Source organism: Saimiri boliviensis, chromosome 4 (assembly GCF_048565385.1).
Source record: "Saimiri boliviensis isolate mSaiBol1 chromosome 4, mSaiBol1.pri, whole genome shotgun sequence".
Lineage (NCBI taxonomy): Eukaryota > Metazoa > Chordata > Mammalia > Primates > Cebidae > Saimiri > Saimiri boliviensis.
The window spans coordinates 64496600-64516980 of NC_133452.1; the positions used below are offsets into that span (position 1 = coordinate 64496600).

Here is a 20381-nt window from a genome sequence, read left to right on the forward strand (position 1 = left end):
TACATGTTCAGACTAATGAAATTCTGAGTGGATCAAAGTAAGAAATAATAAAGAATATTAAGTTTACTCATTTTTATAGATGTACACTTCATCAACAAATATAATTTATAATCTGTTACTCAAATGCATAGTATATGTTTCTCTACATTTTCTTTTTTCAATTTCTAAAGTAATTTATATACTTGTTTTTCCTATATAATTTTAAACTCTTGTAATTTATAATTTGACAAGTAAATTAAAAGTTAACTTCCCTATCTTTATAAAAACTTTTCAGCAAATAGCATAAATAGCTGATTCAGAAACAGCTTTTTTTTTTGCTTTTAACAAGAAAAAGAAAATATACAGTGGTTATCTCTGAGTAGTAGAATAAGGGGTGATTTTAAAAATCATCTTTGGTTGGGCATAGTGGCTCATGCCTGTAATCTAGCACTTTGGGTGGCTGAGGCGAGTGGATCACTTGAGATCAGGAGTTCAAGAGCAGCCTGGCCAACATGGTGAAAGCCCACCTCTACTAAAAACACAAAAATTAGCAGGGTGTGGTGTTGCACAGCTGTAATCAGCTGAGGCAGGAGAATCACGAGCCTGGGAGGTGGAGGCTGCAGTGAGCTGAGATTGCACCACGGCACTCCAGCCTAGGCAACAGAGTGAGACTGTCTCAAAAAACAAAAACAAAAAACAGAATACCTTTATTTTCCTTTCAGACACTGGACCAGACACTTGAAATACATGAACGCTAATCCTCACAGTCCTATAAAATTATTATTACCGATTTCTATAAATAAGAAATCTGAGTTAAGGTAATTTGGCAAAATTCAAGCAGCTAATAAGCACAATAAAAGCAGCTAATAAGCACAATAGCTGGGGTTCAAACACAGGTATCTCTCATTTCAAGGTATCCAGTAGTTACATTTAATACCATCTAATCTTTCCAATGAGACTGACACTTCAAAATATTTATTAAGTATTCAGTTCAATGTTTTTAAGTATTTATTAAATATTTAGTTCAATGGTTTTTGGGCTTAAAAAGGTAATTAGACCCTCCCCCTCCAATGAATGGCAGATACTTTAGACTTAGTGGTAAACTATAGTAATTATAGAACACAGAAGCCACCAACTTTGCTGCTTAAAGAAAAGGTGGCTGGTGGGGGAGGTATTAGCCCAAAAGTATCTTGGACTTCCACAGTTTACCATATATAACTCAATGCATAATAAAGAATCTATTAAATAAAGAAAATGCAATTTAGGTTAAACACTTGGTTTTCTTAAACAAGAAGAGTTAACATATGTCCTCTTGCACACGATGAATCCAGTTAATGGTCTAGAAGCCATATCTTGTTACCTAATGGAAGATAGGAAAAAAATTCCTAAGGTATTATACTTTTTATTTTCAATTGTTCAAGAAATGTTCTACAGGAGGAATTTTAAGAAAGGTATACACCTAAGTGTTGTTGGAATACCAAATTTAATAAAACAATTTCCGTGCTGGGCGTGGTGGCTCACGCCTGTAATCCTAGCACTTTGGGAGGCTGAGGTGGGTGGATCACCTGAGGTTAGGAGTTCAAGACCAGCCTGGCCATCATGGTGAAACCCCGTCTTTAAAAAAAAAATACACACACACACACACACACACACACACACACACACACATAATAAAGCAATTTCTACTTAGAGAGTTTACACCTCAGTAGGAGAAAAAAGAAAACAAAATAATAACAGAAGACAGCCTGTGACAAATGACCCATTATTTATAAAGGGTTTTGAAGTTTATAAGAAGGAAGTAAGCAATTTTAGCTAGAAAGGCCTTAGAGAACGAAGGTTCTGACTTTGGGGCAAGGTTCTGAAGGATGGCAATGAATTTCTAAAAGTGAATGTAGGAAGGAATTAGGGAGAAAGTACTGTCTGTACAAAGGAAAAGTGGCAAAGAAGTCAAGGGTATGCTTAGAAAATGGCAGGTCCTATTTGACAAAGCAAACAATTTAAATAAGAGATATGAGAAGAAATATTTTAAAAACAGATTCACTCAGGAGGCTGAGATGAAAGGATCACCTGAGTCTTGGAGTACAAATACAAGATTGTATTTAGTGAGCTATGATCATGTCACTGTACTTCAACTTGAAAGATAGAGCAAGACCCCGTCTGAAAAACAAAAAAATAAAAAATTAAAAGTAGATAAGCTGGGAGTGGTGGCTCAAGCCTGTAATCCCAGCATTTTGGGAGGCTGAGGCGGGCAGATCACAAGGTCAAGAGATCGAGACCATCCTGGTCAACATGGTGAAACCCCACCTTTACTAAAATTACAAAAAATTAGCTGGGCATGGTGGGGCGTGCCTGTAATCCCAGCTACTCGGGAGGCTGAGGCAGAAGAATTGCCTGAACCCAGAAGGCGGAGGTTGCGGTGAGCCGAGATCGTGCCATTGCACTCCAGCCTGGGTAACAAGAGCGAAACTCCGTCTCAGGGAAAAAAAAAAAAAAAAAAAAGTAGATAAAATCAGATCATGGAGAGCTTAAGTGTCTGGCTAAGATGTCTAAACTTTATTTAGAAAACAAATAGGCAATTAAGCTTTTGGGGGAGTGAATGCTTTAAATAAATTCACAAATAGTAGTGTTCAAGGTAAGGACTAATAAAAAGTATAAGTCTGCCAGTCACAAGCTGGTCCGAACCTTGGCTTAAGCTTCATCTTCTACCAGTCCACAACTTCTTTCCCCTTCGCCCTTCACCCATCAAGTCCCCATGCTCTAGCCAGATACTGGCCTTTCTAAGAGGCTCTTTAACCTCTCCACATCTTTGCCATTTATAATATGAAATGTCTTCTCAGGCTAACAGTGTCTTAGATATTTCCAAGGCCCATCTCAAATGAACTCTTCCTTTGTAAAAGCCTTCCCTGCTACTAAAAGCATTGGCAATTGCTACCGTAATGCTCTTATCTTAGCACTTAACACTCTGTGGGAACTGTTGGTCACATGTGCATACACATGATGATAAGCTCTTAGAGAGACTGGATATTACTGATCTTTGTCATCTTAACACTTTGCAAAACTAAAGTTCCATTGTTCTTCCTACCACAAAGCTTCTGTACACAACTCCTTCTGTTGGAAAGCTCTTTTCCTTGTTTTTTGCCTACTCATTCTTCATTCCTCATCACAAATCTACTGCCCCAAAGAAGCCTTTCTCACCCTGAGACTAGGTCAGGCAGCTCACCATTATACACTCATAGTACCATGTACCTTTTCATTATCACACTAATTTTACTTTCATTTGTGTGATGAAATTGTCTGATCCTCTTTCTGGTCTTTAAGCTTCACGAAGCCAGAAACCCTCTCTGTTTTTTGTTCATACCTGAATCTCTAGCACCTACCACAAAATAAATAATTAATATAAAATTAGGCTAGGTACGGTGGCTTATGCCTGTAATCCCAGCACTTTGGGAGGCTGAGGTGGGTGAATCACGAGGTCAGGAGATGGAGATCATCCTGTCTAACATGGTGAAACCCTGTCTCTACTAAAAGTAAAAAAAAATTAGCTGGCTGTGGTGGCATATGCCTGTAGTCCCAGCTACTTGGGCGGCTGAGGCAAGACAATCTCCTGAACCTAGGAGACGGAGGCTGCAGTGAGCTGAGATCGTGCCACTGCACTCCAGCCTGGGAGACAGAGTAAGACTCTGTCTCCAAAAAAAAAAAAAAAAATTAGCTACATGTCGCCAAAACCCAGAGATTTAAGAGCATTGCTCTGAGGTATTACTGTTGGCTGAACTGTGTGAAATTAGGCAATAAGCCATTCTATGATCATTTTCTTCAACAGTAAAAACAGGACATTAATTGTATCTATCTTTCTGAGTTTTAAAAAGTTAATGAATATAAAATGCACCACAGACTAGGAACAGTGGCTCATGCCTGTAATCTCAGCACTTCAGGAGGCCGAGGTAGGCAGATCAGAATGCTTGAGCTTAGGAGTTTGAGACCAGCCTGGACGATGTGGTAAAACTCCAGCTCTACAAAAAAAGAAAAAATTAGCTGAGCATGGTGGCAGGCACCTGTAGTCCCACCTATGTGAGAGGCTGAGGTGGGAGGTTCACCTGAGCCTAGGAAAGATGAGGCTGCAGTAAGCTGTGATCACACTACTGCACTCCAGCCTGGATGACAGAGCGAGGTCCTTTGTCTAGGAAAAAAAAAAAAAAAGCACACTACTTGGCACATGTAAGTACTCTGTAAAAGTTAAACTGTCATCACCGTGTTGTCACTATTTATAATCACTTTCATAATTACTACAATACTGTCTGTAGTTTAATAGTTCTCTCAGGTGGCAGAACAGAGGCCTTGGTAGAGAGAATTTACATCAGTGGCTTTGGATAATCAGTTAAGAACAAATGGTGGCAAACTGGGGTCTATGCCTAGGGACCAGTGGTAGTGGGGATTTAGTGTTAGCAAGCATTTAAAACAACATAACTATAAATGTTAATCTACAAAACTTGAAAGTAACTATAAATGTTATCTGGAGAGGGATTAATACAGAAAGAACAAGGGATTATAATCTAACTATTTTTTAATATTATTAAACATTAATATTAAATAGATATTCTATTTAATAGAATAATCAGATATTACTCTATCTTTTGATAGAATAATCAATTTTATATTACCTTAAATCTACTTAGCTTTATATTTTTATATTTTAAACAAATAATATTCAAAAATTTCAAAATATCCAGAGCTGGATGCAGTGGCTCACACCTGTAATCCCAGCACTTTGGGATGTCAAGGTGGGCAGATCACCTGAGGTCAGGAGTTCAAGACCAGCCTGGCCAAAGTGGCGAAACCCTGTCTCTACCAAAAACACAAAAATTAGCCAGGCGTGGTGGCGGGCACCTGTAATCCCAGCTACTCAGGAGGCTGAGGCAGGAGAATTGCTTGATCCTGGGAGGCAGAGTTGCAATGAGTTGAGATGGCGCCATTGCACTCCAGTCTGAGCAACAGTGTGGGACTTCATCTTGAAAAAAAAAAAAATTCAAAATATCCTTGATTCTTTCCATAAAACATAAATATTATAAAATATTTGTTTATTGTTTCAGTTGTAAATCAAAATCCTGTTTAAGCTAATTGTGAGATTCATAACCATACTGTGTTTTTCAAACTAGTCAACAAGTGTAAGAGACTTAAATCCATGTGAAGCTAAGTAAACAGACTATCCTTTAAGATGAAGAAAAGCCAACAGAAATACCTACAGCACAATGGAAGAAACTTTAGCCCTTCAGGGAGTTTATACTATGGTTTTTAGTGTTTATGGTTTATTGTGTTTATTCCACTGAATTGGCATTTTCTTACTCATCTTGGAAAATAACAAACTTCATAAACTGTCTCTCTAAGGAAGTAAACAATTAAAACATTTCTAGATCTGTTGATACCAACTGACTTTCATTGCAGTCTATTTGATGAGTCAATCTGTGGTTTTAAAAGTCTTCCTCAGCCGGGTGCGGTGGCTCAAGCCTGTAATCCCAGCACTTTGGGAGGCTGAGGCGGGTGGATCACGAGGTTGAGAGATCGAGACCATCCTGGTCAACATGGTGAAACCCCGTCTCTACTAAAGATACAAAAAATTAGCTGGGCATGGTGGCACGTGCCTGTAATCCCAGCTACTCAGGAGGCTGAGGCAGGAGAATTGCCTGAGCCCAGGAGGCGGAGGTTGCGGTGAGCCGAGATCGCGCCATTGCACTCCAGCCTGGGTAACAAGAGCGAAACTCCATCTCAAAAAAAAAAAAATAATAATAATAATAAAAATAAAAGTCTTCCTCTAGGTAAAAATATGCTAGAAACACAAACACTAGCTTTAGATGACAAATGATGCAGAGCAAAACATTTCATATATACTTCCTTTAGAAATTCAGGTAGTATCAGTATGTGTGTAGAAATGTTAAAACTATGTAACCATCCTGTGCTCTTGTTAAGAACTCACTCTTCTTCAATGTTGAAAAAATCATTGGCCTTTAGAAAAGGTATAAAAGAATTAACCAAACCTAAGCAAAGACAGAAATGTGCTGAAGAACTGGATTTAGCTTTGCTAATACCTAAACAGACAGAACAGACATCTTTTTTCAAGATAGCAATAGCCAGCTATATAAAAAATAAATTCTAAAGTAATTTAGAATAAATTCTAAAACTCCATTATCTGTTATTAACTTCTTCTTAACTACACTCTTCATCAAGGAATGACACTTCTGCTAAAGACAGACACTTTCTGCTGAGTGATTGCTTTTTCCTGATATCTCTAAATCCAGGCTTCCTTCCCAAAGGGGAGTGGGGAGAGGAGGAAAAAAAGAGAGTAGGAGACTAAAAAGAGAGATCATTTAGGGCTGTAACAATTTTCGGTGACAGATCAAATTATAATGATAGGGCAGATAATTTGGGGACAGCATAATGCATCAATAATTTGGGTAAGTTTGTTTTTCAATTTACAACTTAAAGTTGAAAAATATAAAGCAAAATAATGAATTCTATTCTATTAAATTCTCACTCTAAAAACATTATCCCATGTTTTAGGAGATTCTGGAATACATATTGAACACTAAATATCAATGGAAATTCTGAATTACTATTAGGAATATTAACACTTTAACTGTGACCAGTCATTTTTAAAACTAAAGACAGAAAGGATGGAAAAGTGGTCACTGCCGAACAAGACAATTTCCCAAACATCATTTGTTAAGATTTTTCTTTCTCTCTTTTTTTCTTGACAGAGTTTCACTCTATCCCCTTGGCTGGAGTGCAGTGCCATGATCTCGGCTCATGGTAACTGCCACCTCCCCGGGTTTGAGTGATTCTCCTGCCTTAGTCTCTTGAGTAGCTGGGATTACAGGTGACTGCCACCATGCCTGGCTAATTTTTGTATTTTTAGTAGAGACTGGGTTTTGCCATGTTGGCCAGGCTGGTCTTGAACTCCTGACCTCAGGTGATCTGCCAACCTCTGCCACTCAAAATGCTGGGATTACAGGCATAAGCCACCACACTCGGTATCATTTGTTAAGATTTTTAAATATCTTATCCTTAAAAAGTAAATACTGAACTCTAAAAAACATGTACTGAAACAAGTATCTGCAACTTTTTGGCTGTTAATATATTTCAACTACTTGAAAATTTATTTATTTGTTTATTACTAATTTTATTTTAAAAGAAAGAAAATCCAGAAATCGAATAATTAATTAAACTTACACTTACAATAACCCACATGAAAACAAGTAGCAACACACCTAATGGTGTAACCCCCCCCTGACAAATTAACCTTTTATTTTTGACAAAACATGAAGACACTTAAAACTCAAATGCATTCATTTTAAAAACTACTTTTCTCCACAGAGGTTAAAGAAAAACTCTAAAAGAAGAAAACAGGTATAAAGGGAAAACCCTCAACTTCTCACTTTTCACTACCAAATTTTGTTATTAATACCAAATTTTATTAGGTTATTTCTTTTAAAGCCTGTGTCACACAGAAAAGCCCAGGTAGCACTTCTTTAAAAACAGGTTTTTGTTTATCATTTTATTTTAAAATTCACAGTAGGCTCACACCAGTAATCTCAGCACTTTGGAAGGCCAAGGTGGGCGAATTACCTGAGTTCAGGAGTTCAAGATAAGCCTGGCCAGGCCAACATGGCGAAACTCCATCTCTACTAAAAAATACAAAAATTAGCCGGGTGTGGTGGAGCACACTTGTAGTACCAGATACTCAGGTGGCTAAGGCAGGGGAATCACTTGAATCTGGGAGGCGGAAGTTGTAGTGAGCCGACGGCTGCAGTGAGCCAAGACTGCTCCACTGCACTCCAGCCTGGAGACAGAGTAAGACCCTATCTCAAATAAATACATACATATGTACATACATAAATTAAATAAATAAATGAAAATAAAACTCACAGTAATTCTAGGATACAAATAATTCATCAATAAATGTTAGTACTAGATTTAAATGCTTAATAATAGTTGTTAGTGTTTTCTGGATAACTGCTATCAAAATGGCAAATGAGGGAGGATCATGGATTTGAAAGATTTAGTATCTTAAACCTTTCCAAAAAGCAAAATTTAAGTGACAACTTAAACATTAATTAAAATATCAATAAAAATTTAATTAAACAAGTTGAAACATTCAATTGTTTCAATATAAATAAATCAATTGCTGTAAATTTTAATGTCAATGAAAGCATGGACCAATACTTGAATTATAGGCTTTTTACTCTTCTTAAAAGAAACTTAAGTAGCCTTTCTATGTAGCTCAACAAATCTTAATTTAACTTTTAAAGGCAAAATAAACTTACCACAAAATACTACTAAAAATTAAAAGATGACTTTGTTTTTCTCATTATTCATCCTAAAAGAGGACCAAAAGATCCTATTAATAAATCTGGTTAACTTAAGAGTTATCTTGGATTGACAGGAAGATCATATGATCAAATATCATTGTCTTTTAAGATCTACAAGAGGATGAAATTTTAAGGCAGAATTTTTTATGTAAATAATGAATACTCATTGAAATAAAATACTCATAAAAAACAGATCTTTTAAGATCTACAAGACTGAAAATTTAAGGAAGAATTTGTTATGTAAATAATACTGAAATATAATATTTAAACAAAATGCATTAGATTTTAAAATATTACTTATGTCAATGGAAGTCTATACAGTATTTTATGAATTCTTTTAAAAGTACCTATTTGCATGAAAATGTGCCAATAAATATCATATTTTAAAAATCAATGGCAGAGTGGGTACTCTTTTTGAAACTACTGCTGTTTCAACTATTTTAGTTATTATTTGGAGACAGCTACAATGGAAGTCTATACAGTATTTTATGAAATCTTTTAAAACTACCTATTTGCATGAAAATGTGCCAATAAATGTCATATTTTAAAAATCAATGGCAGAGATGTTACTCTTTTTGAAACTACTGCTGTTTCAAATATTTTAGTTATTATTTGGAGACAGCTATAGTGTTTACTAAAATAGAATTTAAATATTTGAATACAAGTAGCTTAAGAACAAATTAAAGTAACTTTAGAGATCAAATATTTATTGGTTCACAATAAACTAGAACATCATGACTAAGTCACCAAATTAGGAATAAATATCAAACACTTATCCTCACTTAACTGTATAATGAAATTTTATAAATATTATAGGAGTTGGATAGGATTTTCTTCCAAACAGCTAGCTATCTTATGCTAACTGTTAAGAGGTGGGTCAGAAGAGCAAGAAGAAATACATCTAATTAATTCCCTCTTGCATTTTACATGCAGTCCTATAACATATTTTTTTCTTTTATTCTGCCCGAAATTACTTATTGCTAACGTCTTCCAACCACCACTCCTACTTTCTCTACACTGTGAATTCTGAGAAACAAGCTACAGTTTAGAAACCTCAAATGATGTCAAAAGATAACTGATAGAAAAATAACTATGAAATTACCACAGTATAGATAAAAAGGTATGTATTATTTTAAAAATCTAATTAGTAGTAATTTTTTCAGCTTCCTAAAAAATAACAGCATAGATGTAATGTTAGGTGAAGCATATGAAATTAAATGAGACATGTAACAGTAAATATTTTCTCTAAGTTTTAGGCTTCATTCTGAGATTCACTTCAATCCTATCTGTGACTAACTAAAAGGGAAGTCACATGACTTAAGCAATGAAAGAGAAAGAAAGTTTTCTTTACTTTCCTTTGCTTTCTACAGGAAGAAACAAAAGCTTGGTATTAGCTATCCAAAGCCAAGGGGTGGAGCCTAAAAGCCAAAAAACTATACTGAAGTAAGATTACTCTTAATAGGGGCTCACTTTAACCTTGTGAAAGTATCAAAAATGTGAGGACTGCAGCCAAGACTTAAATAAAATAACAATCTTTTAATGTACATTAGGTTTTACAACTAGAAAATTCTTCAGGGACAAAATTCAGTTTATAAACAATGTTGAAGCTTTTGTTGGGGTAAAATCACCTAACTGCGATCCTTACACAGATACACACACCATCCCCCACTAGCACACAGATACTTCACAAGCCTCTTGAATAAAGAGGAGTATCCAATGTCGGGGTGATGGGTGGTCTTGAGGTCCTGAACCAGAGCTGTATACTTTTAAGGGATGCTAAGATAAGAACAAAGTGTTTTGTGTTTGTTTAAACCTGGGTCTAAATGTAGTCTTTGCACCATTATTGGAACAGCTCATAATCTTGTGATATTATTAATTCAAGCAAGGTTTAAATGTCTGCATAAATGCTAGAAATTAAGTACATCAAAATAAAATACTTCAGGGCTTTTTATGGATCTCATTCAAATTAATTCAATTTACTTAAAAGTAATCACTACATTTCAGAAGTGTTAAAGCTCAACCTAAGAGAAAAACGTCATTGTGACCACACTTTCACTACCAACAGGATACCATACCCTATCAAATAACATATATTTAAATTAACGTTTATGCATCAAATAAACTGCAATGCAATGAGAAACTCCTAAAGATAATGAAATTAACCCATGGACAGTCCCAATAAAGAATCAACTTTATGCCCATTTTTATATTGCAGGCTTTATATCTGTACAATATAAAGAGCAAGCTATTTGTGGGGCTTTTTGTTGTTGTTGTTGTTGTTTTGTTTTGTTTCTCAGAGCAGAAAGCAGGCTTTACAAGCGGCCCAAGGAAAAGATAAGCAAAGAATAGTTCTGACCCTGGCTTCTGTGGCTTGATCAAGTGGGCCTGCAACCTGAGCCAAAGGGCACAAATTCCTCACCATTCAAAATTCTTCAATGGCATGGGGGAGGAAACAGTGAAAGGGGCAAACATGCAAATCCAAGTGTCCTTAGATTGAGTATTCAATGAAAATTTTTAATGAGAGAGCTAAAAAATGAGGCCAATACTGTGACTAAATTTCTCTAGCACACAGTTTAATCAACCCTGAAAGACAGAAGCTTTTTTGTGTGTGAAAACTGAAAAAGATGCACTTAAAAAAAAAAAAAAAATTATGGCTTACACTGAGCTGTGTTAGGTATATGTCTCTAATATCATTTAATCTATTTAAAGGAGTTGCTGAAGAGTGTGACTAATTTGGAAGGATCAGTGCTTACATATTATAAGCAAAATCACGTATTATTAAAATAACACAGGAAGAAACATTGATACAATTCATTCAAAACTTTACAATATATTAATGATCTATTAAATATTTAAAGGGAAACTACGCTGTTACAGACTGAACTAAGGATAAAGAAAATTCATTTGAATGAAAAAAAAAAGCTAAGATAAAAGAATTTAAGCATTATAGGATCTAACATTCTACTCACTATCCCTAACGGCCTAGGAAACTGCTTACAAACGTTTAACCAAAAAAACGATCATGAACAAATCTTGGCTAAAGTAAAAGTAATTTGAAATTTATATGGAGTCTTTATATCATATAACACCATAAAACCAAATAGCAATCTTAGAGTTATTACAAAATTAAACTTACAAGATTTAAAAAGAGTCTAACTTTAAGATTAACAAAAGTAGTAAATTTAAGAGGGTTTTGATTTTTTAAAGTGGGCTGTTATGACAAAAGATTTAAAGCAGCTGGTAGAAATTAAGTATATTATTAATAGCACAATAAATTAATGATTCTAAGCACTGGCAAAAATAGTTTCTCCACATGAAATGTTAAAAGCATAGATTTTAATACTATTGGGAAATCACTGCATTTAGCTAAAAATTTTAAAACTAACCTTTGCTTTTTATCTTAGCTATCCAAAATTTAATTTGTAGAGGCTGTATAATTAGACTTTGTAAAAGGAAGTGGATAGAACACAGGAAAAATGATCCTTCACTTTTACGCCTTATATGAAAACAATGAGAATTAACTGGAAAAATCTCATTTTAAAATTTGCTAAAATGAAAATACCAAACCAACAGTGTTTCATACTTAGTAAGTGTTCAATAAAAATTAGTTGACTTGATAAAATTACTGAACCACAATTTTTATAATCATTTTTTAAAAAGTTAATACTTTCTATGGCGATAAGCCATCTTGTTAATTTACATTTCTAAAAATGCTTATATATGGCTCAAGCCTGTAATCCCAGCACTTTGGGAGGCCGAGGCAGGTGGATCATGAGGTCGAGAGATCGAGACCATCCTGGTCAACATGGTGAAACCCCGTCTCTACTAAAAACACAAAACATTAGCTGGTAATGGTGGCGCGTGCCTGAAATCCCAGCTACTCAGGAGGTTGAGGCAGGAGAATTGCCTGAACCCAGGAGGCGGAGGTTGCGGTGAGCCGAGATCACACCATTGCACTCCAGCCTGGGTAACAAGAGTGAAACTCCGTCTCAAAAAAAAAAAAAAATTAGCCAGGCGAAGTGGCATGTGCCAGGCATGGTGGTTCATACCTGTAGTCCCGGCTACTCTGGAGGCTGCAGTGGGAGGATCCCTTGAGCCCAGAAGCCTGAGACCAACCTGGGAAACATATGGAGATCCCATCTCTACAAATGTAATAAAAAATATCAGCTGGGCATGGTGGTGCACACCTGTAGTCCCAGCTATTCAGAAGGCTCAAGTTGGATAACTGCTTGAGCCAGGAGTTCGAAGTTGCAGTGAGCTGCAGTCCCACCACTGCACGCTGGACTGGGTGACTGAGGAAGACCTTGTTTCTTAAAAATAATAATAATAATAATAATAAATTAATTAATTAAAAATTTAAAAAATGTTTATATAAAAACCAAGTTGAGATAGAAATTCAATTTTCCTTCCTTTCTTCTTTCCTTCCTTCCCTCCCTCCCCCTCTTCTCTCTGTCTCTCTCTCTGTCTCTCTCTCTCTGGCATGATCTCAGTTCATTCAACCTCCACCTCCCTTGTTTGATACTCCTGCCTCAGGCCTGTCTAATCTTTTTGTATTCATAGTAGACAGGGTTTCACTGCGTTGGCCTGGCTGTTCTAGAATTCCTGACCTCAAGTGATCTGCCCACCTTGGCCTCCCAAAGTGCTGGGATTACAGGCATGAGCCACCACGGCCAGCCAATTCAATATTTTTCTGACAAGAAATATGAATATCAATAAGCCTAATTATGCCCTTTAGGTAAGCAGTGAGTTTACAGTGGATTAAAAAAAAATACCATAATGATAAATAAAATTAATACTGAAGATTAGTAAAATGCATGTGAATTAATCTCATTCAGAAGCACAGAAACTACTAGGATAAAGGTTAATTTCCAGGCGGGAAAAATACTAAACAAAACCAAAGAGGCCAGCCATGGTGGCTCACGCCTGTAAATCTCAGCACTTTGGCAGGCTGAGGCGGGAGGATCCCCTTGGCCCAGGAGTTTGAGACCAGCCTGGGCAACATAGGGAGATCCCATCTCTACAAATCTAATAAAAAATATCAGCTGGGCATGGTGGTACACACCTGTAGTCCCAGCTTCTCAGAAGGCTCATGTGGGATAACTGCTATGGCCAGGAGTTTAAGGTTGTCATGAGCTATCATCCCACCACTGCAATCCAGCTTGGGCAAGAGCAATATCCTGTCTCAAAACAAAAAACAGAAAAATGCTTATAATTAAAACAAAAAAAATATAGCTCTTGGAAAAAAAGATTAAAACTAAAAACTGAGATTGTTATAGTTTTAAAATTATTTTATTGTGTATTATTTCAATCGACCCTTACCATAACCCTCTAAAATAGAAAAGATTTTATTTACTTATTTTATTTATTTATCACATTTTATCCACGAGAACACTGAAGCTCCCAGGAAGTGAACAGCCAAAAGTTAGAAACCAACCAAATAGCAGAGCTGAAACTAAACACTCATTCCCACGGGGTTTTTTCTCTCAATACCGCACTACTTCTTCTTTATAATAATTATGTACAACAAACACTGAGTTCCTACTATCTACCAAATTTGTCTTCGTTGCTTTACATGTATAATAACACGTAAACCTCCTAACAGCCCTATACAAAGTGGGTACTATTTTTGTCCTCCCATGTATAGGCCACTGAGACACTGACAAGGTAACTTATTTCCCTTACAGATACATGATAAGCTGGAATTTGAATACTGATTTGACCAGAACCTATGTCATTCTATCCTATTATTAAAGGATTAAATAATTATTAATCAAAAAATGGTATTTTATCACAGCAGGCCTATTTAAAAACAGTATTTTTTTCTTTAACTTATAATGAATACACAAGCTGGATATGTACACAGGTAAAATCTCCCGCAAGTAAAATCTTATGTTACAACAATTATTAAAAACAAAATATCTATGTAACAAAAATATTTCCAAGCTACAGTTTATATCCTGATATTTTAAATAATATTCTAGGCCTGGCACAGTTGCTCATACCTATAATCCCAAGAGTTTGGAAGGCCAAGGCAGGAGGATTGCTTCAGCCCAGGAATTCAAGGCTTTAGTGAGCTATGATCCTGCCATTGCACTCCAGCCTAGGCAACAGAGTAAGACCCCATCTCAGAAAAAAAAAAATTCTAGAGACAGTCTGACTCTGTCGTCCAGGCTGAAGTGCAATGGAGCAATCTCGGCTCATTGCAGCCTCTGCCTCCTCGGCTCAAGAAGTGATCCTCTTACCTCAGCCTCCCCAAAAGCTAGGACCACAGGTGCATGCCACCATACCCAGCTAATTTTTTTTGTATTTTTTGGTAGAGATGGAGTTTTGTCATCTTACCCATGCTGGTCTAAAACTCCTGGGCTCATCCAATCCGCCAGCCTCAGCCTCCCAAAGTGCTGGGATTATAGGCATCAGCCACCATGCTCAGCCAGAACAATTATTTTAAATAACAGAAACAATATTGTATACCCAAAAACTATAATAAAAAGCCTTAGAGTTAACTGTAATGGAAATTATAGTGTTAATATACAACACATTTTGCCCAATTTTAAAGAAAGCACATAAAAGATCACCTTAATTATCCACCATGAGTATACACCACTGAAAATATCTAAACCATGATTTTTTGTTTTCGGCAAAGACCAGTTTATATTATTTTCTCAACAAGATACTTACTAGGCAGTTTATAGAACATTACTTCTACTCTTCACAACAACTTAAAAGGTTAGGCATTATTACTCCAGCTAACAACAAAGTATAGAAAAATTATAAGACTAAATCAATCAATTTTTAAAATAAATCTTATTTAGAAAATATTTCTAAATTGTCAAATATTTAGATATTGGGAAGGAAGAAGCAATAATCAGACTATCCTTCAATTTGAGATAAATGATTAGATGTATCCTGATGTATCAAAATGCAACATGTTTTTATTACCTGTTTGATAAACTACTCATTAAAAAATCATTTTTAAATGTAACCCACTGACCTGCAATGTACTTTCTTAAACATATTACTGTTAACAACTTTTATCATACTAGAAGATGCTATCCACAATAAAATTATTTTAGGGAAGAATATAAATCAGTTAAGTTTCTTATGCACTGTATATGGTACAATGCCATAATCTAGTCTAACTATATATTAAATAAGATGAACTTCCTGTTACTTAAAATTCAGGGGAAATATCTCAAGGCATAAAGAATTGAGTCTTTGATAATCATAAAATATTTATTTCATATTTCATTCCAAATCAAGTCTATAAAATATAACATTTAAGATAACTTTCTAGTTTAATTGACCAGAAGTATCTTCACTTTGTTTAAGTTATTCCTGGTTTAGAAATAAAAATATAGTACATCAAGCTGGACATGGTGGCACATGCCTATAGTCCCAGCTTATTAGGAAGGCTGAGGAGCGAGTATCTCTTGAGCCCAGTAGTTAGGTCAGCATGGGCAATTTAGGGTAAAAAAAACAGAAATAATACAGTGTATCATATTTTTAACCAGCAACATTTAAGTTAATCACAACACTAAAAGAGCTGTTCAGTTAAAATATACAAAACTATCTGCAATATTTATGTAATCTCTGAACAGGAAGAATTAAATCAAATCCGAATAATGTTTTGTTGCTTCCTGAAAGCAACAAAAATTACAGTGAAGGACTTACTTTTTAATCTACCAAGTTGAACGCAGGTAACAAATAAGTTTTTAATTTCTCATGAAACCTAAGAACTCTGAGATAAGTTAGACATGTTTTAAAAAGTAACACTGAATATTTGTACATGGTTTAACACTCATATTTTTATTTAAAAACCAATTCTTTGATTTATTGCATTCATTTGTTGTAAATTGTCTTTTAAAATAAAAGAGAAATTAAGTGAGAACATGCAACACCAAAGGCTAACACTAATGTAAACTATGAACTCTGTGTGACTATGATGTGTCAATGCACATTCATTAATTGAAACAAATGTGCCACTCTGGTAGGGGATATTGATAACGGAGGAGGCTATGCATTTGTAAGGGCAAGGGTACATGGAAAAGTCTATGTATTTTCCTCTTAATTTTGCTGTGAACCTAAAACTGCTCTTTTTAAAAAATGTTTTTTTAAAAAGTAGGAGAAAAATATTTAAGAAGTATAACAATAATCTTTAAAATAGGAGAAAGGACTACATCTTGAATATGTACCCAATTCACATTTCACATTTAAATTGAATCAGACTATCTCTGGAGAACTTAAATACACAAAAGAGTCTGAAAAATGCACCACCACTTGAAAATCAAAAGTATCTTTAGGGTGATATTTTTTTAAAAATCAAATAAAATTTTATTTTATAATAAATGCCTTTAAATGTGATGTTATGATTAAACAGCTTTAAAGCATTTAGTTTGGGATTCTCTGAAATTGGTCAACTGGGCAAATCACCTTAAAAATCTAGTAAGTTATAATCCATTTTAAAAATATCAAAATATATAACTCACTATACAAATGAGCTGTAACTTTATAATCACATTTTTAAGTTTCTAAGACATCTGTCTAAATATTTTTTTAATTGGCATTTTAAGCAATTCAGAGAATAATCATCACACATAGTCTTCATGTGAAAAATGATTTTATGCTAAACTATAAGAAAACTAAACATGGCTAATTAGCAACAAAATATTATGAAAAGTCCTTAAAAACGAACATAATGAAAGAAATTTGTTTTCCTACACTGTATAAATGTGTAAGAACTCTATATTAGATCAATTGATTGAACTGTGTGTAATACTTACATTTTTCATATTTTTAAGTATTAGTCATCTCTAAATGTTTTCATATCTCATACTGTTAACAATGCTTTCTAAGTTTAACTCAGTAACAATATTGATTCTTATTTCTTCTATTTCCATTATTCCATGAGATATTTTTGAAGCAAAGGAACATAAAATATATAAAGCCTTTCTAATATGGGCATTTGAATTATCCATAAAGATCAAACTCTAATTCAGAAATAAAGACCATAAGAAGAAAATACCAATATTTGAAAGCTAAATGAAGATGAATAAAGGTAAATTATTAATAAATATTTAGGCCTACTGAGTAATGGTAGCTAAATTGCAATCATTTTGAAATTACTCTTTGGGAAAAAAAGAGATACATACATAATGCATACCTTATTGCATACATTATGAAATAAATAAAATACATTTATGTTAACAATTGTATCATACTTGATGGCAAGGAATTCCAAGTATATATATACACCCAATATGTGAAGAAAGTATTATTATGCACATAAGCTGACGAGAGGCTAGCAAAGATCATGCATTCTATACCACCCCAGAACAAAATCAAATTCAAATTATCATTTTATCTTATTAGGTAAGATAATGACTTTGGAAATCAGTATCAAAATCCACATACAGAAAAACTTATATGAATATAACAAACATCAACAGGTAGTTATTAGGTTAACATTGCCCTTCTCCAAAAGAGATCTGGTATTTAATTACCATTCAATTCCTCTGAAGTACCACTAAATATTTAAGTCTGATTAAAGACTTTTAATGTTTCAAAACTAGCAGTAACATTTTCCAGGTAATGTAAATGTTTCCCTACAATCACACTGTGATTTTTAAAAAAACGAAAAAAACTGATAGGAATATTAATTACTAGAACTTACAAAATAATCATATTCTTATTTATGAAATCACCTTAGTAAGAATCTAGACTTACAAATCTGTGTTAACCATGTATATCCTTACTTAATTGAAACTAATCTGTGTTTGCACTAGACACTTAAGCAATTCTTTAAAATATATCATATTTAAAATCATCAAAAATTTCACATTTTATCAAATATTTTAAGAAAAACCTTCAAAAACAGTGAGATATGACAAAATTCAAATATAACATATATTTTGTTAATTTTAAAAAAATAAAATATTCATTATTGAACTGTATCAATGTTTTACAACATAAGTCAGAATACATATTTTCAGATCATAAAAACATGACTATTTAAACTACAAGTTAACATTAGAAAATCAAATGAAGACTGTCATTTAAACCACCAATGGTTACACACCATCCTCAAACAGCAGAATCTCACAGCATTTATCAACATGTCTAAACAGAGAGAAAGTGCAGCACCCAGGCATGTGTTTATTTTGAGGATTTGGTGACATCACAGAAACTACAAGAAAGTTTGACTGTATTACTGCCAATAAATTTTAAGTAGAATTATATAACTATAAAATATATAACTACAAATACACAGCTCTATTTTAAAACGCATGTATACATTCTCTTTATTTTGAAGCAACTGAATATATTTTGATATGCAGTTACTTGCAATCAATATTTTTAAGCGAAAAAGTAGGTGCCTTGGCATAAATTTTTATGCATTTATTAAAGACACTAAAATATTTGTATTTTATTTCCCCAAATATACATTGCTAAAAATGTTTCAGAACACTTCAAAAAAAAAAAAAAAATCCAATGACACATGTGCTTCCAAACACTCCAAAAATATTGTCATATATTTAAAATATTTTGAGTAGATGTAGGTCCAGTTGAACATTTAAAATTTCTAATCATCTATGATATATATCCTTTCACAACAAAATAGTACACAGATATAAAACCTGGTGTTTTCAAAAATGCTTACACAATTTAAAAGGTTTCTAAAATAATAATAGAAAAATGTTTTTTGAAATTCTATGACATAGTCCTGAATTGCAACCTAATTCCGTAAGGGATGCGAACATAATACGTATATCGTTTACAATTATCTATTACTCGTAGTTGCTTAGCTAACATCAGTAGGATTCCTGCCTTCTTCAAAACAATTATTCATACAATTTATATACAATTTATGTATATTACAATATAAGACAGAAACCTCTTTAGGCATCATTTAATACTGTCCTTTTAGTATATACATGAACTGTATGTATATACTGTATGTAACTGAAGATTAAAGCAAGTCAACTATTCAAAAATCAATGTTTATAGTCTAGAAACAGCTATATATTAAAAAGCTTTAGCAGCTACATGTTTTAATTCAGTGAAGAGAGGAATGTTTATCAACATATAATCATTAAATAGCATAAATACAAATGTCTCATGGTTCTAAACATTAACATTGGCTAATAAAATATCTAACATTTGAATATTTTAGAAGGTAAACATAGAAAATCAAATTATAACAAGGTGTGACCAGACAAAGAAGAAAAGGGCTATTTTTTTCATTTATCTATAAAACAAATTTATGAGATCGTAAAAAACAATTTAACAACCTAAAGAAGGTTCAAAGGGGAAAGAAAGAGCCTGAGAGAAAATGGATTTGTCAATGATTTCAGTCATCCAGTCTTAGAGGGGAGAAAACAGAAAATGTAGCTTCATTTTGCACTATAAAATAGAAGTATAAAATCCAGTAGTCTGCATGTAGACTCCTATTTGTGTATTTAAACCCTGTTTCAATTCACAGATTATGCTGATCCTTCCACATATAAACAGCCAATAATGATGGCCAGGCCTTCAGGAAAGGAAAACACACACCACACAGCAAGGTCAGGAAGCTACCAAGCACCACAGGACAACAGATCAAAACAGAATGGTTTCATATGTTTCTGTTGTTTATATACTTAATTTGAAGATGATATTCCTTAGGGAAGGAGGTATAAATATTACTAGGAACATGCAACACAGTATCAAATATATACTTTTCAAGCAAATATGCCAAGTATTTCATGCATGTATCTGTCAATCTGTATTAACAGCCATTCACTCAATTATTTTTAACTTAGATATGAAGCCAAAATAAACCTCTTTATTCCTAACTATGAATTCACTGCAGAGAATTTATACTTACCTTTTTTTGAGAAAACGAGCTTGCATGAAACTATCTTTTTTACTATAAAGGGATTAAGCAGTAGAAAGAAGTAAAGGCAGAAGAGGTATTAATTCATTATTTTCTGGGTAAACTTTTGAAAATGGGAAGCAATGAAATTCTGTTTGGTATTAAAACATCTTTAAAAATTACAACACAAC

General features: G+C 34.0%; 1 protein-coding gene across 1 annotated transcript in view; it reads right to left on the bottom strand.

The window, feature by feature from the left end:
- The window catches only part of LIN28B (lin-28 homolog B), a 96118-nt gene that overhangs the window by 74741 nt on the left and 996 nt on the right, over positions 1 to 20381 (bottom strand). The window lies entirely within an intron of this gene.